We start from the raw sequence: 26,999 nt of genomic DNA, 5'->3' as shown, positions 1-26,999 counted from the left end.
GTGGAGCTTTGGGGTCACAAGGATATGGCCAAAATGGTAATAGTGAAAAATCAATTCCTACGTCAGCTGATGGGTCAACCAATCAGTATCCCTCTGCTTCCTCTCAGGCTAGACATGGGGCTCAGGCACATCACTGATGGTGCTGAGTGATATCAATCCTATACTAGAGACGCAATTGTGGCCCTATTATGTAAAGGGCACACTTTCTCTGTTTGCGCTCGGCGCACCTTAAAAAGGGTGTGCTGTGTGCAAACTGGGAAAGTGCACCCTAATATATATAATGCATTGCTCCCAGAGCAGCCGTTAATTTGTGCTGCCCTTATGGCAGCGCATTCATGTGAAAAATAGAGCGACTGCTTTGAAGCCGCTCCATGTTTCAGTGTGCCGCAGCAGCCCGCCAGCACGTTTAAGGGGAATTAGAGATCCACTTGCAGGTAGGTGCAGCGAGTGACGGCATCCGCCTGGAAGGGGATGTTTGGAGGGTACATGAGGACCCCTTCAGCCTCTCCAGAGGGCTGCCATCAGGGGGCACACTGACAGTGCACCACCGGCTCAAATTAAGCACTGATTACCAAGGTACCACAAAAGTTAAACTAGCAGTAGTAGTAGCAGTAGTAGTAATCCCTTTATTCAATTTTATAAAAAATCCTGAAAGTAAGTCAACATGAAAAAACATCTAAAAAAGGTCCAATTACCATTCAAAGGATTAGCTAACAATATCCCAGCAATTAAGTACATTATATACAATTTAGTTACAGTAATCAATTCTCTATTTCAATTTCATTAGGTATTGGTATTAACCATGGTTCATGTCCTAGCTGTATTGCTGTAAAGATATCTACTATACATTGTAACAATAGATAAAGTACTAAGTGAATATTTCTTACGTTTTGGTTTCTAAATGAGAATTACATCACAGGAATAAGATCAAATTCATTAGAAACTAGTCCAAGTGAGAAATATAAATGAAATAGCATCCACTTGTGATCTGTTGAGGGGTGTAAATACCACATCTGTAAACAAGAACATTGCTCATGACGGGCTGTGTACATTCTGATGTCACACATGTACTCCTACCACTAGTATACTCACAAGGTGAACTGTGCATTGTTCAATTAATCAATTACTACATAAAGGTTTACATTATAAAAGTTAATTTAGTACTAAGAATCTATAAAATCTCATAAAAGTCCCAGGACAAATGAGTTAGTACAAGTATACCTAGCAAATGGAAGATAAAAAAGAAAACACATGTGGAACTTCTAATTAGCTTGCTTAATGTATGACAGTTTCAATACACTTGATCTCAGTCTCCAGAGCAGTAACAGATATCTAAACACTGCAAAAACTACAAATTCGGTGCAATCACTATTTAAGATCCTGATGATCTCCACCAGTCGGTTTGCGGCTAATATTTGACATAACGGGATTAACCAGTTTATTCTAATCTGAGTATACTTGGGGCAGAAGAATAAAAAATGTGCTTCGGTTTCAGGTTCAGTCATACATGCAGGACAGGAGGAGGAGGTATTAGCAGCCTTCCATTAGCTACAGAAACGGTTAACTGGTAAAATGCTGTACCTAAATTTCAAGTACCGGGAGTTCGCTAACAATGGTTCTATACGGTTTAGGAATTCTTCTTAATACATAATATCTTTAATACTCTGCTTGTCAACCAACCTTCCGTGCTTTTTTTTCATGGTGTCATAGACATGACTTCAGTATCTCTTTTTAAGGATGGTCAGGGACCATTTTTGAATACTGTTGGGATCTGTTCAAAGGTCATGCATACACAGTTTGACCATCCAGTTCTTGATTAAATGGAACCACTTAATGTTCCCTTTAGTATCAACAGTTAGTACATTGAGTAAAGATTCTCTTAGAGCTAGTGGGGTGTTGTGTGACCAAATGCGAATCCAAAAGGCAAGGGGCCTGAAAGCAATCACATGAGCGATATTCTTCAGTCCCAGGTCTAGGTGCAATTGTGTCAAGGAAGCATTCCAGGGATGCTCCATGGTTGATCTCATAAATTGGTTTTTCAATATTTTCTATGGGGCTTAAATTAGTGTGGCCCCATAGCTCCGCCCTATAGAGTACCGCCCCAATGCTCTGTGCTTGGTAAAAGTAAATCAGTTTGCCAGAGGTCTATATGTTTCCGGTTAGGGCATTTTCAAAGTGTTGTACCAAAAGCTGATGTTTTGTAATTTGTGGGGACCGTGATTGTGTGTTGGTCAACCTTACAACCAGATAGTCAAGTTGCTTCACCTCCTCAAGTAGGGAAGAGCCCAGCGCTATGTTCCCTCTGTAAGACTTGTGGTGATTGAATGGCATGAATTTGGTTTTTGAAGTGTTATTTTCCTAACCAAATTTCTCACAGCCACACCAAACTGATCCACTAGCCGCTGCATCCCTCGATATGAGTAGCGTGTCGTCAGGAAAAAGTAGTGCTTGCACTATTTGTCCTGCAAGTTTTGGTGGGTCACCCTTACAGTCCATTAAACATTCAGTCAGACCGTTAATGTAGAGGGTGAAAAGAGTAGGCACAAGGACATAACCTTGCCTTACTCCTTTATTCACCCTAACTCGGTCAGTCAACTCACCCTCTTGCCACCACCTGACCTGGGCATAATTGCCATTATGGAGCCTGATGATGGTTTGCAGCAAAGTCCTTGAGATCCCCATCTTGTTTAGGACTGCCCACAGTTTCTCATGGCGGACCAGATCAAATGTGGCTCGTACGTTGACAAACACAACATACACATGATCCTTTTTAACTGTCACATATTTAGATAATATCAATAGGAATCAGAAAAACTGATCAATGGTACTAGTACAACCTCTAATTCCCGCCTGCAGGGGTGACAGTATATTCCAATCCATGATCTAGTCTAAAATGGGCCGCAATAATGACCCTCATGTTCCAGGAAGGCAAATTGTGAGGAGACATCCTGGAGACATGGCGTGGCTCGTTGTTAGTCCCGATTTACAAAAAAGGCTCCTGGGCAAATCAGGAAAAACTACTGCCTGATTGCCCTCTTAGAATTAGAGGGGAAGTGCTATGCTAGCATTTTATGCCAAGAACTGAAGCATTGGGCAGAAGAGAAAAAACGGATCCCCTACTCTCAAACGGATTTCCAGGGGGGCTGCCACATTGAGGTCAACCTAATCTGCATATCCCACCTGATAGAGGAGATGTTAACAAAAAGAGGGAAGGCCTTTTACAGTGGGTACATTGACTTCAAAACACCATTTGTCAGTGTGCCTCGTGCAAAACTGTGCGAAAAATTAAATAATTGGGGTATTCCATGAACCTTATTAAATGCAATCATCACCCTATATTTAGAAATGTGGCTGAAAATAAGAATGACCTCAGGCTGGGCTACTACTAACAAAATCAAACACAACAAGGGCCTAGAACAAGGGTTCATACTGGCTCCGATACTCTTCAATTTGTATCTGACGCAGCTCCCAGAATGCCTACTACGAGAGAGAGCATTCCCACCAAAACTCCTGGCAACGCCAATTCAATCCCTACAGTATGCGGATGACACAATACTGCATGATCAAACCATAGTGGAGCTCCAGAAGCTCCTGATGGCCTTGACATTGTACTGTAAAGAAAATTTGCTAACAATAAACACAGTAAAATCGAAGGTGATGATAGTAACAAGACAAAGGGTCAGGAAAGGTTTCTGGAATATAGCGGGGAAACCTATCGAAGTAGTGACCACTTACAAGGACCTCGGCGTCTGGCTGGACCATGGAGGGGGATTAGCTGCGCATATCACCACACAGCAGGGGGCAGCAAACGCCCTTGAGGGAGCATTCTGAAAAGTAAGGAAATCAATGGGCACTCCAGACCTGGCCACTCTACTTAAGGTAATCAAGTCAAATATTTTACCAACAGTGGCCTATGGGGCAATGGTCATAGAGATAAGTTGGCAGCCTCGCTGGGTAGGGCACAATCAATCTGTTACTGCAGAGTGTCATTGCTACCAAACTCCACATCACTTGCACAGATCTACATGAATTCAAGCTGACATTTCAGCAGTTGCTTCTAAAAGTGAAGTATGTAGCACACTCCTTAAAAACCAGCAGGACCAGGGTAACACTTTAAAGGGCCTTATTTGGTCACTAATAAAAAATCCCGCAACAAAATGGAATAAACGCATTGTGTTGAAATATTGGTGGCACAAACAATCTGGGAAAGCTCTTTGCCAACAGCTATTGCGGTGAAACTATTAATATAGCAAGCAGAATTATTGTGGGCAGGATGTGACTCATTGGCAGTAAAAAAAAACTAAGTCAATCCAGCTGGGCGTCAAAACTTTACAACTGTGAGACACTGCCTTACTATCTTTTGATGCCCCTCAAGCCAACACAGAAGCTCCAACTAATGAGGTTACTCTTTAGCCTCATTCCTGTGCTTGAATACAGATATGGGCAGTGCTACATGGAGCTGAAGGTTACACAGTGCCACCTCTGTGGAAACGGGGAAGAATCACTAATCCACATTATGTGCATCTGCAAGGAATTGACCACTTTAAGGACATTTTGGCTCTGCCCCATTTGGTGCATCATTCATTTTAGACCTGCCAAGATGCATTAAGAGAGTATACGAGAGGTGATTCAGTGCAAATTGATGAACATTTTAGGAAATCTATGACATAAAACATGATGAATCCCGATTAATGCTGCCTGCACACCAATCCTGGGCACTTTTCTAAACTACTGAGATTTTAAACGTTTGCATTTTATGATGAATAGGACAGCAAAGTGTCTGTAAGGTAATACCATTTTTAGGACTATACTGTGTTTTTTTAAGTGTAATCATTTGTAATGATTTTAAGTAATTGTGCAATAAAATGTATCTATCTATGTATCTATCTATCTATCTATCTATCTATCTATCTATCTATCTATCTATCTATCTATCTATCTATCTATCTATCTATCTATCTATCTATCTATCTATCTATCTATCTATCCATCCATCCATCCATCTATCTATCTATCTATCTATCTATCTATCTATCTATCTATCTATCTATCTATCTATCTATCTATCTATCTATCTATCTATCTATCTATCTATCTATCTATCTATCTATCTGTCTGTCTGTCTGTCTGTCTGTCTGTCTGTCTGTCTGTCTGTCTGTCTGTCTGTCTGTCTGTCTGTCTGTCCGTCTGTCTATCCAGCTATCTATCTATATATTTATGCAGGGAAAGAAATGAAACCTCTGCTTTCAGCCGGCTGGAGCACTTTGGCAGCTTCCCCCTGCTGGAACTGGAGTGTTTGCTTCTGCTTAGGCAAAAGCAAACAGCTATGTCCTGGGATGGTCTCCGAGGACATAGCAGGAGCTGGGCCTGGGGAGTGGCGGTCCACAGGGCCATAATTGGCTCCAGGAGAAGTACCGCACGGTCCCCCTCCTTTTTGTTTTGCTGTGGAGTTGAACAGCAAGGGCTAGGGACCCGTGCGGACCCCTTCATTTTGTTAACTGTAGACCTGGGGAGGTAGTGGTCCCCGGGAACTCTGGGAGGACCATGTTTCTATTCAAAAAGCATTTTTCTTTTCCAAATAACTTTGGCACCAGTTAATGAATCTTCGCACATTTTTCAAAACTAGTGGGGCACTCCGTGCTGCTCCTATCTTTAAAATTATGGGGTGATTCGGCAAGTGGTGGCCGAGAAAAAAGGGGGGTCCCTAAACGTGGAATTTCTCCATGTTAATTCCTATAGGAAGCTTTAGACATGGCTACAGCCCGAACTGCTGAACGGAACTACACCAAATTTGGCAAAAAGGTATCCCTTGGTTCAGAAAGAACTCTTTTTCTTAAATGGTGTAAATTAATTCAGTAGTTCCCAAGAAATAAAAAAAAGAGGTAAAAAAATGCATTTCCCATAGCAAACTTTAGACAGGGCTACAGCTCAAACTGCTGAACGGAATTACACTAAATTTGGCATAAAGGTAGTTCTCGCCTCAGAAAGAACTCCTTTTCTTAAATGGTGTAAATCCTTTCAGTAGTTGCTGACAAAATGAAAATAAAAAAATATCGATATATAGAGGCGCGGTGGATCTGCGCACCGTGCCGATCACGAGCTGCATTCTAATTGGCTGTCAACACTATAAACCAAGAAATGTTGGCAGCCATCTTATGCCTCGGTAACCGAGGCACAAGAAAACAGAAAAACAAAGGCATAAAACAAGAAAAGTGGCAGGGTTGAAACACCCTGTCCCCCTTGGCCTGCTCAGGGGTCCTTGGCCAAAAAAACAATTTTTCTTTTTTTTAAATGGGCACGTTTTTTTAAAAAGGAAGCGAGGGCTTTCTTTCTCCGTTATTTTTAACCCCCGGGTGGGCTAGGTCCCGGGAGCATTTAAAAATGTAATAGACCCTGCAACCCTGGGGACCGCCATCCCCGGGGCTTTCTATAAATATTTGCGTGGGGCTCGCGGCCCCCCACAGCCCCAGGGACCGCCACCCCCCTGGGTTTTGTATTTTTTATGTTTAGGGGGCCTCCAAGGACCCCCCCCAAGCCCCAGGGACCACCACCCCGGGGTTTTCTTTTAAACATTTTGCGGGGGCACACGGCCCCCCGCTCCCTCGGGGACCACAACCCCCGGGGCTTTTATTCCTTAAAATTTTACCTGTGCGGGGGGGGGGCTCAAGCCCCCCCACATGCCCCGGGGACCACCACCTCCCCGGGGCACTAAAATAAAAATTCGGGCGTCCGAAGCTGGCCTTTGCAATTGTTGTGAGGGGGGCATGTGGCCCTCCTCCTTGAGCTTAGATGGCCCTGGGAACCGCCACCCCTCAGGGCCGGCTCCTGCAGTGTCCCGGGGTGCCCACCCTAGGACCCTGCTATTTGCTGCGGTAGGGCAGGAGCACATCTCCTGCCCTACCGCAGCAAAGTCTGGTATGAATTTTGGAAGAGAGAGTAGGGAAACCTACTCTCTCTTCCAAAATCCAAAGCAGAATTGCTTTTCCACATGGGGAGCTCCATGTTAGCAGCTCCCCATGTGGAAAAGCAATGCCGGCTCTCACAGGACGCAGGGAGCCGGCGGGATGGTGGGGGCATTGGGGCTTCCTCCACGGTTCCCATCGATGTGGGTAGGCCCTGGGGGATGGGGTCCCCAGGGCAAATAGAAATTAGTGGTAGGAGCCGGGTTTTTTTACGAAAAATTTGCATGGCCCCCTGGTGTGAACTCGCTGGCTGCGCGACTCCCAGAGCGGCCCTGTGGTCTGAAAGTGCTGTGATGTGAATCATGTGGGGCTCTAAACGCTACCATGCAACACCGCGCCGCCCACCACACTCTACAGAGACAATGGGCCACGGTGAGAGTCAGTTAACCTTACCCTAGGACATGCATCAGAGCGGTGCTCGGTTCCTTTGCTTCAGTACCTTGAATTTTCAACACGGGTACTTTGCTTAGGTTCCTCTAATACATGGGACCTATAACGCGCCTTGCAAAATTAGCTTGGGATTCATCTACCGTTCACGAGGAGACTGAGAGAGTGACTGAGGGGGCCACGACCGGAGGAGGGGCACTCTCCCACCCCGGATAACCAGAACACCTCTCGCGTTTCCCGCTCCACGGGAAACGCTCACAGTTCGTGGATTTGAGCAGCACAGCCCTCGGAGGAAACCACAAAGACCAGCAGACATCTGGGCAGTGACACACCATCTCGCCACGCCCTGCCCAGGTGTAAATAATCATCTCCGCAATCTGGCACTGCGGGATTCATCTACTGTTCACGAGGAGACTGAGGGAGTGACTGAGGGGGCCACGACCGGAGGAGAGGCACTCTCCCACCCCGGAATCACCAGAACACCTCATGTGATTCCCGCTCCGCGGGAAACCCTCGCAGTTCGTGGATTTGAGCAGCACAGCCCGTGGAGGGAACCACAAAGACCAGCAGACATCTGGGCATTGACACACCATCTCGCCACGCCCTGCCCAGGTGTACATAATCATCTTCGCAATCCGGCGTCGTGGGACGCACGCAGGACGCGCCGGGCGAAGCCCGGGCAAAGGGCGGGCCATCTGTGGCCGTCCGGGCCAGGATGAGGCAGGGTTGGGCCACGCCATTTACATCTTCTTACTGTACACCAAGGTACTGTGTCCTTTGAACTAGCACAATGGGGAAGAGGAAAATTATGGAGGGTGTGGCTGGTGGACTAAGTACGTGGGTGAAAAGGAGAAAGTCTAAGAAGGTTAACAAAGCGGTGAAACACGCAGGGGAGAACTGTGTAATGTCCCGTATTGACGATTTGATAAAAGACTGTACTCTAATACTTACATCTAAGCTCCCCATAGAACACAGACTTGACGAGAGTAAAGGGGAAGATGCTACTTATTCAGCGCAGAGATGCGGCAAACGGGGTCCGACTGTCGTCCCTGGGATGTTTTTGAAGAAAAAAAACTCTCGTAATTGCGATGAAGGTCATATTGACATAGGGGTAGTTGATAATGCTGATAAAGGAGTGTAGATGTAGAGGTAGAAACAACTCCCCCTACCCCGCTCGATCCAATTTTTTATTGTTCAAATAGGTTCTCTGCCCTCATTGACATTTATTGTACAAATAAGGAGAACGGGGATCCTCTAATCCAACTAAGTACACCTGATGTTTTTCAAGGGCCCCGGGAGGGGATGCAGGGGTTGGAGACAAACTTGCATTTACCCATCTTTGGTGCTGGGGATGATATTACTACCTTATGCAGCGTTCTGAACCCTTTATGTAATCTCATTAATTGCATGCAAGATAAGGTTGATATTTTAGCATCTAAAGTGCACAAGGTAATTTCTAATCCAAGCACATGCTCCAATTGTAGCCTAAATAAAAAACAGCAGAGCATTGCACCCGAGGACAAGCAAAGGTCAATAGTTCAGCATTCTGTGTTACAACAATCTAGGGGTAGTATGCTGAGGAAGGTCGACACGCCTCACAGTAAAGCTGTTAAAGACAGGGAGGGGACACTGAAACTCTTGCCTGTGAAAATCCCCAAACTCAAGTCCTATGAACCAGAAAAAAACGGTGGGAACCCAAAGCCTAACGTTAGTTCTGCTAACAGCCCCAATATTCCAATGCCCCCTCTTAGCAAATCGACAGACAGAGGCCACTCTCTGCCCTGTCCGATCCCCCCTGATTTATCTAAAGTATATATGGTGAATGTCCCAAAATTGAGCTTAGGGAAGGATATAGAAACTAAAGATTCCCTGACAAATAAAGCTATTCATTGGATCAGGCACACTAGAGGATGCCAATCTGTGATAAGGGAAGATATCTCTAGGGCCACAAGGTTCTCTTACCCAGGAAGCAGAACTGATTGTATTGAACTTACTTTCAAACACGAAAACCTGGCGCAAAACTTGATATTATTAGAGTTCAGATCCTGCTCCACTGACCATTCCCTCATTCAAATGAGATCCTCACTTTCCCAGCAGTGGGTAAATGTTAGGGGAACTCAATCACTAGGTTCAGGAGTCGGTGGGTCGTGTCTGGACTCTAATGATTGACTGTTGTCAGATGGTACTAATCTCAATTTCCTTGGTGATATGGCACCAGACACTCCAACCACGATACAAGGCATTCCTCCAGGAACCCCTTGTACAATAGTAGATTCTGGGGTGGACATCGGGGGTGATAGCCATCTAGACCAGAGCCTTGATATAAGTTTTGTAAAGGGTCTTGACACATTCGGTTCTATCATGTCTTGGAATATTGCGGGGTTGAGTGCCAAGATGCAAAGCCCGGAGTGGGCTCTGTTCGTTAATCAATTTACCATAAGCATATTTCAAGAAACATGGCTATTAGACCCCCAACACTTCCCAGGGTTCTTAAACTATAGTGTCCCGGCTGAAAAAAGTGATAGAGGGCGACCCTCGGGTGGTCTAACAATCTGGGTCAAACAGGACTCTGGAATCATTGTAAAATAGTTCCCGAAGAATCACAAGGACATTCAGATTGTATCTCTTACATTTAATCAGGCTAAATCCCTAGACATTTATAATGTGTTTGCTAGGAGTACAGGGGGAAGAAGTCTGGCACTCTTGCTGCCCTTGATGACCTCATTGATAAATTCTCCGCGCATTCACGCGTGATTGTCGCAGGAGATTTTAATGCAACCTTCAAACCTCTGTCAAGTGGTGAGTCATATTTTATAGAGGAACAGGACAGTTATTGGGGGGGTCCCCAAGCTCGAACTGGACCCAGTAAAGAGGTGGACTGATCTGGTGATCCAGATCAACTCCATCTGCCTAAATAAAGGACTAAGGGCGGCTAATGGTAGAACCCCAAAGGATAGGGCTGGTGCTATCACAATCAAGAGCGGTCATAGAGAAAGTAGAATTGACTATGTATTAGTCCATCTTGAGTTGTGGAATTACCTAGAGGACATGATGGTTGTTGACCCCCTTGAGAGTGATCATAACCCCCTATCTATGATCTTTTCTTATTCGGAAGTGCCCGTGGCAATCGAGGAACTGAGTGATGAATGCCCCCAAACTGTCCTCCTCACAAATGACATACGCCAACTGAAGTGGGCGAAAGTTGCCCAAAGTCAGTCAAACATTGACTTTATTTTAAATAAATTAGAACAAGCTATTAGGGAGCTGAGCGCCTGCGCCAATGCCGAAGCCTCAGTACTAGAGAGAGATAGTGCTATCAAGGTGCATGAAACCCTGTTTTTTCAACTAAAAGGCTTATTTGTTACGACAAATAACCCAAATAATGCCCTAATTAATAACTCTCCTAGTTGGTATACCAAGGAATGTAGAAAAGCACGACTGGAACTAGGGCAGGCTATCAAAACTGGATCTAGTGCCAGTGTCCGTCTTGCCAGGAGCGTGTACAAAACCGCTGTTCAAAAATCTAAGCGTGCTTGGGACGAAAAAAAATGGGGGGAGCTCAAGGAGGCTAGCTCAACCAAGAACTCCAAGCAATTCTGGAATTTGTTGAAATGGGGATCTGAAGGCCGCCCAGAAAAGCCCCAAAATTGGGTAGCCCAAGATGAGTGGGTGGCCCACTTTAGGCCCCAATATGCTAAAAGCCTGGAACTGCCCTCAGAACAAAGAGATGGGGTTACATACACCCTTTGGGTGGAAGATGTGTTTACTACTAGAGACATTCAACCTGCTTTGGAATCTACTACACCTGGTAGAGCACCAGGAATAGATGGTGTCCCAGCAGATATCTTCCTACATGATAGAGAACACTGGGGAAAGTATATATTATTACTGGCATACATGATAGCCAAAGGATTACCCATACCTGAATCCTGGAACGGGGCGGAAATAATTCCTGTTTTTAAAAAGGGCAACAAGTCACTTCCAGGCAATTACCGCCCTATCAGTCTGATTGACGCCATTTAGAAGATCTATGGCAGACTGGTTTGAAACAAAGTTCAGGAGTGGGAGCGCGAGATGAACATCCTGTCCCACCTTCAAGCAGGATTCAGAGCCTGCATAAGTACAGTCAACCAAGTATTACACTTTGCCATGCTTTATTGGAAGACTGTCCAACTGGGGGGGTAGCTTATATACTGCCTTCATTGATCTGAGAGCAGCCTTCAATCTTGTCCCGCGCTCAAATCTGTGGCTTGTATTGAATGACAGGGGCATGTCTCCTGTCCTTCTCTCTCTGATTGTCAAATTACACGAGCACAACTATTCCCAGATAAGATGGGGTCCACCTGGAAGTGTCACAAACCAGTTCCCAGTAGAGAGGGGAATGCGCCAAGGTTGCGTGTTAGCCCTGACTCTTTTTTCTCTCTATATTAACAATGTGGCAAAGGTTTTGATTGAGGCAAATGTTGACGCCCCAATTTTAGCAGGCACTAAGGCACCAATTTTAATGTTTGCCGACGACTGTCTTATCATTTCCAAGACCCCAAGTGGCTTGCAAAAAGCACTTGGGATCTTTGAAGCCTTTTATATTAATCACGGGCTGGAAATAAATGTTGTAAAATCAAAATTTATGTCTTTTAATCAACACAAGTCATACAGAGGGAAAATATTCATGAACGACTTACCCCTGGAACAAGTATAATCATTTTCATATCTGGGTGTAACCATCCAGCACGATCTGCGATAGAACGAACAGATAGACCTAGCAACGCTAAAACATCGGCAACTTGCAGGGGCACTGAACAGAGAACATTCCAAGTCCTTGACAAAACCGGTGCCCCGGCAAATTACTGTGTAGAACGCGAAGGCTGTGAGTGCAGCACTTTACGGTGTAGAAATATGGGGGCATGGGAACCTAAACAAGCTTACGGGTTCGGCAAATAGGTTCCTACGCATTCTTATAAATCTACCTCAGAGTACCCCCATGGGCCTCGTTTTTCAGGACTTGGGTATGAGACCAATCGAGATCATTGCAAACCTCCACCCAGTATTATACTGGAGGCGCTTATGGGTAACACCAGAACTAAAAATATTCGCTACGGGACTCATGTACATAATTAAAAGTGATGTCTTCCACCAGGTAACATTGCTCTCTGGAATTGGAGCATTTCTTAGAGAGTTGGGTCTGGTGGAGGCATGGGAGGACCCAACTAATGCTATATTTCCTTCAAAAAAGGTAATAAAGGGTCTGTACTGGGGACTGATATCCTCCAGAGTGTTCAGGACCACTCCTCCACTCTCATTAACTGGGGTTTTTATGTAGTCCAAGGATGAGACTCTATTTGAGCCATTCTGGGACGACATAACAAAGCCACTGGATAGAAAGCTTTATTTCCAATTGAGAATCAGCAGTATTCCTGTCAGAGCTTTTACATCCAGGTGGTCTAGTGGTGGAAACACCTCATGTCCATGTTGCCCGGATCCTAAAGAAACAATCAGTCATCTACTCTTTGGGTGCCCTGCCTACTCTGCCCAGCGTAGAGTCTGGTTGTGGCTAAATTGTTCCGCAAAAGGAGTGGAACAGAGGCCGTTAGAATCATTTGTACAAACCCAAGCCCATTAGTATATATAGCTGTGGCTAAATTTTTAGGATGGTCGTGGGTCATCAGAAACAAAAGTGCAAAGGGATGAGTCAATGAATGATTAATTTTCTGATTGCTTGGTGTATTTAAACATGGTGAAATCTTTATTATTGTGATGAATTTTATCTCTTTTTATGTTCTTGTGTAATATTATCTCTATTTAAATGAAAGAACTTTTTAACTGCTATGCTTTTATGACAATCGTCGAATAAAGCTTGTTTGACTTTGACTTTGAAATTATCATGTTTTAGCCAGCTAAACACAAGGGCAACACAAAGGAAATAATTTTCCGGCATAAGTGGGGTCCTAATCACAAGGTGACACCTGTTTCAAGGGGAGGGCCTCTCTGTGTTAGATCCACCTTGAACCACTGAGGACTTAACAGGGATATTGAGCCACCGCCACCTCTACCCAGGATTTGATTGTTAGGTAACCATAGCCTGTGACTTTCACTACTAGTTATAAGCCTATAACCTCAGTTTCCTTCCATGACCAGCCAGATGTTGGATGACTAAACCTGCTGTATTACCCGCCAGATACTGTTGTTGTCTGTATACTTAACCAATTAGGTGAGTTAGAAGCCATACCACCTAAGTTTTTGATGCTGCATTTGTGTTTTTTAACCAAGCACTTTTTAATTATAGTTGTCCACAGGAGCATTCCCACAATGTTCCTCACTAAGTATTTGCACAAACACTTGGTCATTAGTGTTGAACTCACATGCAAGCAGCAGCTGTTCTAGCATGACACAAGGAATGTACATTATCACCCGATCTTTTGTTTCGTACCTGTTGTGATTTGCTCCTTCTCTCCCAATCCAGGTAGATGCAGCCCATCACAGGTACAACACAGGAAACCCAATTTTTCTGTTAGCTAATCAACTTGAATGTACACTTAACATTAGATACTAATCTAACTGACGTAGACAGTTGATACTTTAGATATACTTTTTACTTGTAGGTCCTGAAGAATCGCTAGCCACTGCACTAGAGCGAGAAACATGTCGACCGACTATAGCACACACTAAATCGTGATTCGTAAATTGGAAGCATAATATTCCAGCGAGTATTGGTAGTTTTGTTTTTAATTAGAGCAGGGACCACCAGAATAAAGTAATTCCTGGTACTCCTAGCTTTATTTTAACCCACACTCACACGTCTACGCATTTCTGGCCCCACACCCGCACTTCATCTAAACGGCAGTTGGATAAAAGATTTCCGCCAAAGAGCCCCTCTGAGGTGTCGCCCGTTGGGTATTGCACCGCCGACCCAACGAGGAGCAGCCCAGATGATGAAGCATGACACCTGAAAGGGTGTGTGAGGGCATTACATCCAACAAAATGGATGCACAATCGTAGGACTCCACGAGGCCCTACAATATCCTGCACATCACAGCAACATGTACATTCCTCAACCTTAGGAACAGCCCAGCCTTTTTTGTACTGGCTCTAAAATGAGCCTTTGTGTTTATTGGGAGATTTTGGTACCTACATGTAAGTGCCTATGCAGAGTCTAAAGTTAAATCTGAAATGAAAATATTAAAATGCGTTCGAGCAAACACGCACATCCTTTCTACAAGCCTCTGCCAATTTTTTTGACGTCTGCTCTTGGTTCAGGCCACAATGGACTTTTGCCAACATTTTGGAGTATAGTAATTGAGTGGCCTTGGGAACAGCCCAGCCTTTTTTGTACTGGCTCTAAAATGAGCCTTTGTGTTTATTGGGAGATTTTGGTACCTACATGTAAGTGCCTATGCAGAGTTTAAAGTTGTTGAGAAAGACTCTGTTTCCCTCATCTGTGAAATGTACAACATCTCTCCTGTAGATGCCATCCATATTAAAATGCAGATTGTTGTTGTATATGAACCCCATACTATAATCTCTGAGATAAGCAGAAACAGATTTATTGACAATTTTTCTAGCTTTCTCAATCTGTGGACAAAATTGATTGGACAAGTTCCAATTCTGTCTTTAGCATATGCTAGAGTAGACAAAGGCAGTTTGGGGGAAAAGTAACATAAATTCTACTAAGGTGTCCTTCATTAGGATTTCCAGACCTACCCCAGTCAAAGTGCCTAGGTCATTGCCACCACAGTGCAGAATTATGTGGTCCGGGTGTTGGAGATGCAAAAAGGATTTAACCAATGGCATCAATTGGTGCCACTTTAATCCTCTCTGTCCAATCCATTTAATCCATTTAATGTCTACATTCTGCAAAGCTAGGTCTTTGTCAATACCTCTGCTTTCAGCATACCTTTTGCACCAGAAAATATAGCTGTGTCCCACAATCCACACTCTAAGCATATTGAAGGGAAGTCTGGATGCACTCAAAAGATGTCTGTAGGTGAAGTAGGCAGTTGGGAAAATAGCAGGTATTGCCTTGTTAGTACTGAGACACTCCTCCAATCACCCATCGAGCACCATACACTTATTCATTCAGTGTAGTAATGCATAAGTACTTATAAATTCTCTATGCACTGTGTTTGATATATTCAAATGTGCACAATGTGTGCAGTCCCCTAACCCTTTGCAGACTACTGAGTCACTGCTGCAAAAATCCAGGTAATACTTATACTCGTCTGGAAGCACAGTGTGAGTTTGTGTCCACTCCTACTATCATCCTGACAGAAGCATGTTATTATCTAATTTCTCTTCTAAAACATAAGTACTTATAAACTCACCTTACTGCCAACTACTAGCACTCTACTTACCCAGTCACTGTCTATGCACTTGCACAATGATTCAGGCATTGAGAGAAGTAGTGGTACAGTAAATGTGCACAATGTATGCAGTCCCCTAACCCCTTGCAGACTACTGAGTCAGTCCTGCAAAAATCCCATAAAACATGCTCATGCTTGTCTGGAATCACACTGTGAGTCTGTGTCCACTCCTACAATCATCGTGACAGAAGCATGTCCTTATCTAATCACTGCTAAAACATAAGTACTTATAAACTCACCTTGTTGCCAACTACTGGCACTCTAGGTACGCAGTCACACTCTATGCACTTGCAGAAGACTCAGGCATTGGGATATGCAGTGGTACAGTCAAATGTGCACAATGTATGCGGTCCCAGTTTTATAAATACTAAGGTACTACCCATGCTGCATAGGAATCCTCCTGTCAGTCCCATACACTTCTCTAATCACCCATCCAGCACTATCTATTTATGCTATCACTTTGACAATATCTATCCACTTATAAATTCACCAGACACCCTGTTTGTAGCACTATAATCATTTCATTTACTAGTTATGTACTTATGGAACGGCCAAGCTACTAACACAAGTACACCTACAATATTCTGTGCAGAATGCATGCAGACCTCCAACCAGATAAATACTATTGGTACAATACACTAAATACCCAAGTAGTGCCCATTAAGCCTAGGAATCTTCCAGTCAATCCCATGCAGTTCTCCAATCACCTCTCTACAACTATCGACTTATCCTATCACTACACCAATATTTAAACACTTATAAATTCACCAGTCACTCTGTTTACAGCACTTTCATCATACTAGTTACTAGTCATGTATTTATAGAATGGCCAAGCCACTAACACAACTACACCTCCAATATTCTGTGAACAATGCATGCAGACCTCTAACTAGCTACATAATATTGGAAAAGTCTTCTAAGTAGCCACTTAATACCCATGCAGCCTAGGAATCTTCTTGTCTGTCCTATGCACTTCTCCAATCACCCATCCAGCACTATCTACTTATCAAATCACGTATCCACCACAATGTACTTGTCATATTACTCTGCCAATACCTAAGCACTCTGTTTGCAGCACTGTGATCATTCCAATTACTAGTGATGTTCTCATGGAATGGCCTAGTCACTAACCGAAATACACCTACAATATTATGTGCACAATTCCTATAAACCTCTAACACATACATACTATTGCTACACTCCACTAAATGCTGAAGTAGTACTGATGCAGAGTAGGATTCCTCCTGTCAGTCTCATGCACTTCCTCAATCACCCATCCAGCACTAAGTTCTTATTGTTTCAATCTGCCAATACCTAAGCAATATGGGGCAGATTTACAAGCCCCCTGCACCACCAGTACATCACTTTTTGTGACGTAGTGATGGCGCTCGGGGCTCCTCCATATTTACAAGGAGAGGAAAAGCCACCCTGCGTGACTTTTCCTCTCCTTGTAAATACGGCCCTTTCACAAGCATGCACTTTGCGTTGAAGGAGCGTTCCATGGGTGTTGCTGTGGGTGTTTCCACACAAAACCCATGGAACAAGACACATTTCAACATTTACGAGAAATCATAAATCTGAAGATGTGTGTGAATGCTGCACCACCCTAGAGGTGGCATAGCAGTACGCAACGAGGAGTAATGTTTTTATTTCTCCCCATTTTTTCATCTTTGAATGCGTGCTACATTCTACAGCACGCATTGAAGGAGGACAATGCCTTTAGTGATTGTTATTGTACAGGAAGGTGTCCCTTCCTGTACAAAAACAATCTCCCCACCATGGTGCACGGGTGCCTCTGCCAGCGCATAGCTTCAGTTTGTGAGCCAGTGCAGAGGGAGGCACAGAGATGCAACATATTCATGTAAATATGTTGCATCCCTGTGCGTCAGAAGTGCTGCAGCACGGTGCAGCCAAAGGTCTTGGACTGCCACGCTGCAGCACTTCCTCATACATCTGCCCCTATATATTCACCAAACACTACTCATGCATTCTTTCAGTCAATCATTCTCTACACATATTTTCAACCAGACTTTCAGACATTACCATGCAATTATAGTTCTTTTTTTTAACCAGAAAAGGTATTCTGACTAGAACATTTTTTTTCTTCTTTTTTTGTATTCTATTTTTTTGTGTTTTTTTTTAACAATATTGTACTTTTTTAGGGTGTTTTTTAAAAATTGAACAAAAAAGGAACTAAGTAAGCAGTTAGCTTTAGGAATTCAACATCATTCCAAAAACAAAAAAATAAAAAAATTGAGCATTTGTGGTTCCGTTGAACTGCACAAATAGCATCCACTGACTGTTCACCATAACAGATGTTGGTTTTGCACTTAGTGCAGTGCTGCTGCGGAAAAGCAAATTCTGGTCGAATTTCTATTGGTGGTACTGAAGTGGACGCTCCGAGGTGCTAGCAATGCCTGGTGGTGGATTTTTTGCTGCACGTCTCATTTCTTCTCGTGCCAGATTCTTGGGGTGAATGGTCTGCAGATGTTTATACATGCTCGCTGTTCCATAGGAGTATTTCTTGTCACTGCCTCACGACAGGACCCTCTCACACAGCAAGCATGTGACTTTTCTTGCGTTTACCTTTTATTCTCCGGCAGGAAAGGTGAAAAATTTCCATACCACTGATTCAGGCCTCTGCTTGGGTGGCTCTTCCTCCAAGATAACTTCATCTGAATAATGATGAGAAGCTTGCGAACTAGATGCCATTTCTCCAATGCACATTTATTAAAACACCCAAAAAATCCGAAACCAGCTCTGGAAGTAGAAGAGATGTCTCATCAACTGCTTCAAACAGAATAATTAAAATGGGTGGGGGCCTTCAATAGTTACAGTGGGAAATGATATGAACCAATCAAATCTTTATTTTAAGGTCACATGGGATTCGCGCATCCAGCGCGCACGAACAATGCACCCGACGCGACTCCGCAAAAATATATTTTAAAATAATATAACTTTATTACAAGTATAAGTATATTATTTTTATGAATACCTTAGATAATCTCTTGCCCTAATATGTACATTAAAGACACATACATATCATTTTAGAATATAAAAACTTCTGCGGAAGTCGTGCACTCAGCGTGCCCTAGCACATATTTGACGTCACACGGGGCCCGCCACCGCACAAACGTTGCGTACCCTAATGTGCATGTGTCGTGAATAAGGGGGAGCAGAAGTCGCGGACCGGTCGTATACCAATCGCGCACACTACGTAAAATTATTCGTATATGACGAAACTGGAAAACAGGCACCCATCGCACACCGTACGCGGATCCTTCACAACTTTTGCAAAATTGTGGCTTGAATACGCGAACCCGCCGTGTTAGGTACGCTTCAGGTGCACAACCCTCCAAAAAAAATTTACAAAAGAAAATAATATAAATTTATTAAAATAAAAAAAAACTAAATAATTATACTACATTTCTGTTTTCTTTTTTAAAATTATTTTTTACAATTTTCACAAAAGTATATAATATTGCTTAATATATTTACAAATAAACAGTAAAAAAAATCCAGAAAATCAGTACAAAAAACATAAGTATAACTACTATTATTAGCATTTAAAAAACCTTTGAAATTCACCGAAAAAAACATAGGTTTCAGGGACGTTATAGTTAGACATTAGCATTTAAAAACCTTTGAAATTCACTGAAAACAAACCCAGATTTCAGGGACGTTATAGTTAGAAATTAGCATTTAAAAAAACCTTTGAAATTCACTGGAAAAACTATAGGCTTCCGGGACATTATAGTTAGAACTAGCATTTAATAAACCTTAGATATTCACTGAAAAAACCATAGGTTTCAGGGGTGTTTTAGTTACCTGGACATTTCACTCATACAAAACCATAGAAATTTCTCCGTTATAGTAAGTTCTGCTAACTATAACTCGTGCGCCCGCAATGCACTGCTGATGATGTCACATATTACATCATTGAAGACATGGTCAATGACATCACTGATGGCATCTCAAATGAAATCACTGATGACATCATCCAGTGAATGTGGCTCTGTATTATATATAGACTAATCTGTATTGAAGAATGAGTGGATATATAAGTATTTGGATGGAGGATTTAGTAGCTGTGTGACTGACTGTTTAAGGGAGTAATTAAAAGTGTCTCACTAAATACATGGGTTAGTGACTAAACTGTTTAAATGTCGGTATCACTCTGTTGTTGTGTAACCTGCTGTATCAGTTGGTCCACAGCTACATGATTGTTTATATTAGTTATTGATTAGTTGGCTCAGTATGTGTACTGAGCAAACTAATCATGCTTGATCAGCCATGATAATGTTTTAAATTGCCAGTGACCAAGGACATGAAGTCCGAAATGCGTTTTGCAAACCTGAACAGCCTGAATTGGTGAGATGCCTGTTTCTGCAACCTACAGTAAATGGAGTTGTTCTCTTGCTGTGTAAGGCGTTTTCATCAGGGAAACCTTTTGTGTGGATTTGTAGCGGTTCACCTAACCGCGCGAACGCCCCGCTGCGGCAGAGCAGCCCTGCGGCATTACAAGTACGGCATGCAGAGAGGACAGGAGAGTCCTTTACTGTGGGGTTATTATGGCAGCGCAGGCAGTACTTTTCCAGTTGCAGGAACCCACTGGGGTAAAAAACTTTAATTAAGCAGGCATGTCTGCACCAACTGTGGTTGTATTATACACGATTTCAAGTACCAAGTAAGCATGGGCGAATTTTGCGAATCTCGCGTTCGCGAATTTTGCGGATTTGCGAACTCGCAATCCGCAAAATCTGCGAATTTGCGGATTTTTTTTTTGTGTTTGCGCGGGTTTCTGCCAGTTCGCGAGGGTTTTGTACAATGTCGCAAATTGCGAACTTACCTGTCGGGTCGCAAGTTTCGCGAACTTGTTGTTTCTACGTGTCCAGCCTGTTTGGGACACTCTTCTTCATCACTGCCACTCTCTGTCACCACTGCCACTCTCTGACTACTCATGCCACCCTCTGGCCCACCCATGCCACCCTCTGTTTCATCACAGCACCCTCTGGTTGTCCAGTCAGTGTACATTATTGTGGCAACGCAAGCACACCTTCCCTGCCTCAAGTGACCTGAATTAATTTGGGGCTGATTAATGTGTCACAGAATATTTTTTTAGCTGGCACCTGCTTCCTTAGTGCTTCCTGATTAGTGATCTTTTGCACTAGCTAAGTGCTTTCATTGTTGCAAAATTAGTTACAACACCTGCCCTGCCCCAACTGACAATAATGAATTAGGGGCTGATTAATGGATTTGAACTGCCAGCCTGGCTCCTGCTTGTCTCCCTTAGCTGTAATTCAGGACCTTTGTGGCATATGTGTAACTATTCTGAGGTTCAGAGCAGGGTCACATAATAGTTGCAACTGGCAACTGAACTCTGGAGGGGCCCCTCAGGAAGCACTACAGGAAATGGCTACTAATGATGAGCCTGAACTTTTGAACCTGGTAAGTAGTTTCAGTTTTGCTAAGATCGTATTTCTGCAATTTTGCACTTATTCGCGGGGCGCGAAGTTGTACTGGGAAGCCGCGAACTCACGCGAACAGTGCGAGCAGTGCGAGCAAAATCCGCTGCTCGCGGATTTGCGGATTTTGCGGGAGATTCGCGAATCTCGCGGATTGCGAATTTACCGAAAATCCGCAAAATCTGCGAGCGAAACGGATTTTCCGCCCATGCTTAGTACCAAGATGCTTTGCTGCACACGCCCACATGGGCGGGACTCTGTGTTATTAATGAGGTTTCCGTAATGGCAGCCATGATCATGTTTTAAATTGCCAGTGAACAAGGACATGAATTCCGAAACGCGTTTGGCAAACCTGAACAGCCTGAATTGGTGAGATGCCTGTTTCTGCAACCTACAATAAATGGAGTTATTCTCTTGCTGTGTAAGGCGTTTTCATCAGGGCAACCTTTAGTGTGGATTTGTAGAGGGTCACCTAACCGCGAGAATGCCCGCTGGGAAGAGCAGCACTGCGGCATTACAAGTGGGGCATGCCGAGAGAAAAGGAGAGTCCTTTACTGTGGGGTTTATTATGACAGTGCATGCAGTACTTTTCCAGTTGCAGGAACCCACTGGGGTAAAAAACGTTTATTCAGCAGATATGTCTGCACCCACTGTGGTTGTATTATATGGGACTTTGAGTACCAAGATGCTTTGCTGCACACGCCCACATGGGCAGGACTCCGTGTTATAAATGAGGTTCCCGTAATGGCAGCCATGATCATGTTTTAAATTGCCAGTGACCAAGGACATGGAGTCCAAAACGCGTTTGGTAACCTGAACAGCCTGAATTGGTGAGATGCATGTTTCTGCAACCTACAATAAATGGAGTTGAGCTCTCGCTGTGTGAGGCGTTTTCATCAGGGCAACCTTTTGTGTGGATTTGTAGAGTTACGCCTAGCCGCAAGAACACCCCTCTGCAGAGAGCAGCCCTGCAGTGTTACAAGTACAGCATGCCCAGAGGACAGGAGAGTCCTTTACTGTGAAGTTGTCAAGTCGCACCTGCCTGGTAGCCACTGACACACACACGCGATCAGGACCAACCCAGAACTACAGATCCCAGCATTCATGACACCAGTTCCGCATCACGTGGTCCTGACATCAAGCCAGACCAGGATATATTGAGGCAGAGGAGAACAGGACGCTGCTGATTATTCAGAGGGCTCCGTGTTTTTCCCTGATACAAGCCTGCCTTTTGGACACATGTGAGCTGCTGCTATTCATGCCAGACGCAGATGGAGTAAGGGTGCTTTGCACCACCTGCGGATTTGTGGGATGTTCTTTGGCGGCCAAGCTCACTTCTCCTCCGTTGGCAAGACTGTGTTCTTGGCACTCTTTTGCGGAGGAGAGCCTTGAGCGTTGAGGTCAGTGAGTTGCCCCATTGGCGAGACCGCTTTTTAGCACGTTCTCATGCAGGGAACGTCTCTGACCCTTTTGTTACCTTGACTTTGTGCCCAGCCTCGGTGCTTGGTCCTATCTGAGGTTAAAAGTGGGATCGGCATGGGTGGAACCTTTGTATATAGTATTCTGGGTTCTGGATTCCATCCCAGTACCTCTTTTACCGTCCTAAATATTTCAGAACTGGAAAAACGCTATGCATCATGCTCAGTGACTGATTATTGATTTTCCTGCTTTACCATAACTAACTTCACCCTCAGTCATATTTTGTGTTGTGAGATTAACATACCAAAGCCTTATTGGTTCCTGTTTCAGGACCGAATTGTTATTGTGCTACACTTATTTTGGTTGTTGAAACTGAACATGGTCTTGTTCTTTATTTGTTTTACATTATAGGAGAGAGTATGGGGGGGTATCCCAGGAAGAACCCACGGTTGCATATCAAGCAGTTCCACACCTAACCAGGGTATGTGGGGGTTGTTTTGCACTCCATAGTGTTTTAAAGGGGCGATCTTCTATGTTAGACATATTTGAAACTCATTGTTTATTTTCACTTTGTATTAGCTTTTATGTTGGGATTCTGCAATCACCCTCTTCTCTCTCCTGATAAGCGCTCCCTTTCTTTTATTTTACAGGTAGTGTTCTGCACACATTACTTTTGTGTTTCTTAGTAGTGTTTCACTCTGATGTGTTTTCTGGTTCCCAAAGCTGGTGTTTCTTCTGTGTCAACCCCACATCTCCAAAGATGTTCCTACCCTTTCCTTCCCTCGCTTGACTATCTCACTAGTCCGTGCTTATTTATATTCCGGACTTGGGTCAGTTGAAAGGTGGACCCCATTTAGCATCAGCACAACCCTGAGGATTCTGGAAGATGGAAGCTGACAGGGGTTATAATGGCAGTGCAGGCAGTACTTTTCCAGTTGCAGGAACCCACTGCGGTAAAAAATGTTTATTCAGCATGACATGTCTGCACTCACTGTGGTTGTATTGTACGGGACTGCGAGTACCAAGATGCTTTACTGCACACGCCCACATGGGCGGGAGTCTGGATTATAAATTGGGTTTCCGTAATGGCAGCCATGATCATGTTTTAAATTGCCAGTGGCAGAGGACATGAAGTCTGCAAGGCATTTGGCAAACCTGAACAGCCTGAATTGGTGAGATGACTGTTTCTGCAACGTACAATAAATGGAGTTGAGCTCTCGCTTTGTTGGCGCCAATTGACGAATCTTTCCGAGATGTAAAAACTCGTGGCCCGCTCCGGTCCGCTTCTATCTTGAAAGTTTCGGGGTGATTCATCAAGCGGGGGCCGAGAAAAAGGGGGGTCCCAAAACGTGTTTTCCCCTTTCAATTTCCCATAGCAAACTTACACGGCTACAGCCCGAACTTGCGGAATGGAATTACACCAAATTTGGAAAAAAGGTAGCTCTTTGTTCAGAAAGATCCCTTTTTGTTAAATGGTGCAAATCCATTCAGTAGTTGCTGAGAAAATCTAAATTAAAAAAGTTTCGATATCTATGGCCGTGCAGGATCCGCGCACCTTGACAATCACAAGCTTTATGGTAATTGGCTGTCAACACTCCAAACCAGGAAGTGTTGGCAGTCATCTTGTGCCTCTGTAGAACCTAGGCAAAGGAAATCAGTCAAAGAAATACGCAAAACACAAAAAGGGAACAGGATAGAAACACCCTGACCCCCTAGGCCTGCTTAGGGGGTCCCACAAGGACCCCAGGGTCAATAAAAAAAGTATTTCTTTTTTTTAATCAGCAAAATCTGCGGAGAATCCGTGGATCCAGCTGAAATTTTAAAAAACAAAGCGCGGGCTCCTGTGCTTTGTTACTATTTAGCCCTGTGGCGGTCCCATGGGCCATGCCAGGGCTCCCGCAAATATTTTCGGAAAGCCCCAGGGGTGGCGGTCTCTGGGGCTTGTGGGGGCCTTTGAGGCTTCCCACCTATGTTTTTTCAAAGACCTGGAGTGGCAGTCCCCGAGGCTGGGGGGGCTGGGAGCTCCCCCAAATATTGTCATAAAGCCCCGGGGTGGCGGTTCCCGGGGCTTGGGGGGCCTTTGAGCCCCCACCCATTTATTTTTGAAGCCCCGGGGGGTGGCGGTTCCTTGGGCTGGGGGGGGGCTGTGAGCCCATGCACATATTTTAGAAAAGCCCCAGGGGTGGCAATACCCGAGGCTGGGGGGCACCTCTGGGCTCCAATTACATGAAAAATATTGGCCAACCCTGGGACACTGCAGTTTGCTATGGCAGAGCGGGAGCCTCGCAGCTCCCGCCAAGCCATAGCAAGCTCTGCTTTGGTATTTGGTAGAGAGAGCAGGAAACCTGCTCTCTCTTCCAAATACCAAAGCAGATTGCTTTTCTACATGGGGAGCTGCATCTTAGCAGCTTCCCATGTGGAAAAGCAATGCCGCCTCCCGCAGGACCCACGGTCCCCAACGGAGAGGGCCAGTCCTGGGGGATGGGGTCCCTGGGGCCATAAGTGGCCTGCGAGGGAAGACACACGGCCCCCCTCCCCAATTATACAATTATAAAAAAAATAATGTTAAAAAAAAGGAAAGGCCGGCCTCGGGGGATGGTGTACCCAGGGCCAATTATGGCCTTGGGAGGGGCCACACAAACCCCTTCCTAATGCAAGTAAAAAAAATTTTAAAAGGGTGTCAGGCCGTGGGGGATGGGGTCCCCAGGGCCAAAATATTAGGAAAAGAAGGGGGTTCACACAGCCCCCCTACTTAAAAAAAAAAGACCGGCATTGCGCCGGACGCCCCGCCCCCTCCCTGCATCACTCTGCAAATGCGCCCCATGGTGGTCAAGGCCGTTCCCCTTTTCATACTTCACTGCAACACAGCTCTGTGGCACTTACCGGAGGTACCTAGTGGGCTAGTTGGACCCTAGGGACCCTCAGGATTCAAGGGGACTTAATCTCACAACTTAAAATGGCCACAGGGCGCGTTTACACAGTGGTGAAGAGAGGGGATGGGGCCTGAGCTGACGTGTGCAAACACGCCCTGTGGCCGTTTTAATTTGGTGGATAAAGTCTATCGACCTTGAGAGATACATATATAAAACATATTTAATTTTCAGATGGATGATTTCATTAGTGATGTAATCAGTGATGTCATCAGTGATGTCATTAGAGATGTCATCAGTGATGTCATGAGTGCTGTCACTGACTATGTCATGAGTGATGTAAAATGTGACGTCATCAGCAGTGCATTGAGGGAGCACGAGTTATAGTTAGCTGAACTAACTATAACAAGGGAATTTCAATGGTTTTGTACGAGTGAAATGTCCAACTAACTACAACGCCCCTGAAATCTATGTTTTTTTCAGTAAATATATATATATATATATATATATATAGATATCTATATATATATATCTATATATATATATATCTATATATATATATATATATATATATATATATATATATATATATTATATATATATATATATATATATAGATATACCCAATAAAAGCTTGATGCTGACAGCTCGTCTTGAGTGCAACCCACTGCTTGGGCAGACTTGAGCAAAAATAGTTTTGGCGGCCGCCCTGCCGCCGAGTTGAGCACCACCCCGCGAACAAGGGGGCCACTTTGTGGGGATGTTACGACGCTTGCACAGTGGAGTATGAGTGAAAAGGGATTTAGGATGGACACCCTCAGCTGACAACAGAAATCAAGTGCCACCATTTGGGGTTTAATAGCTAACTACAGCTCCCATGATGCCCCACTGCAAGGCTTTCTATTGCGAGTCATCTGACCGGCCCATCTGAGGGCGTGGGATTATGTCTTAAAGGAGGGAACTGTGACGGCAGCACGCTATCTTTCCAATCAACCAGCCTCTGAAGAAGAAAGGATTCGAAATGCGTCAGGCAAGGACATTGGAACAGCTGTTATATTGTATCGGCTGTTGGTTGATGCCTATACCCAATAAAAGCTTGATGCTGACAGCTCGTCTCGAGTGCAACTCACTGCTTGGGCAGACTTGAGCACAGATATATAGATATATATATAAATATATACTATTTATAGCAGTAAATTTAAAAAAGATGTTTAATGTACAATGTATATATAAACATACATTCACATATATATGTGTGTGATTTTATATAAGTATATATTTATGTACAGTATTAAATATTGTTTACATTTATTTCATTTAGATTAAATTAATGTTATATAATAAACATTTATGTTTTTAAAATATATATATGAAAAAACTATATATTTTTTAACAATATTAGTGTGAAACAATGTTTTAAAAAATATTTTTGTACTTACCAATATAAGTATAGGGACACAATATTTTTGTAAACAATATTTTTCAGACAATATTTTTATTTCACAATATTGCTGTTTTGGATATTGTGTCAGTGATTCA

This window comes from Lissotriton vulgaris, chromosome 5 (assembly GCF_964263255.1).
Source record: "Lissotriton vulgaris chromosome 5, aLisVul1.2, whole genome shotgun sequence".
In the NCBI taxonomy this organism is placed as follows: domain Eukaryota; kingdom Metazoa; phylum Chordata; class Amphibia; order Caudata; family Salamandridae; genus Lissotriton; species Lissotriton vulgaris.
Note: the sequence above shows the minus strand (reverse complement) of the source record.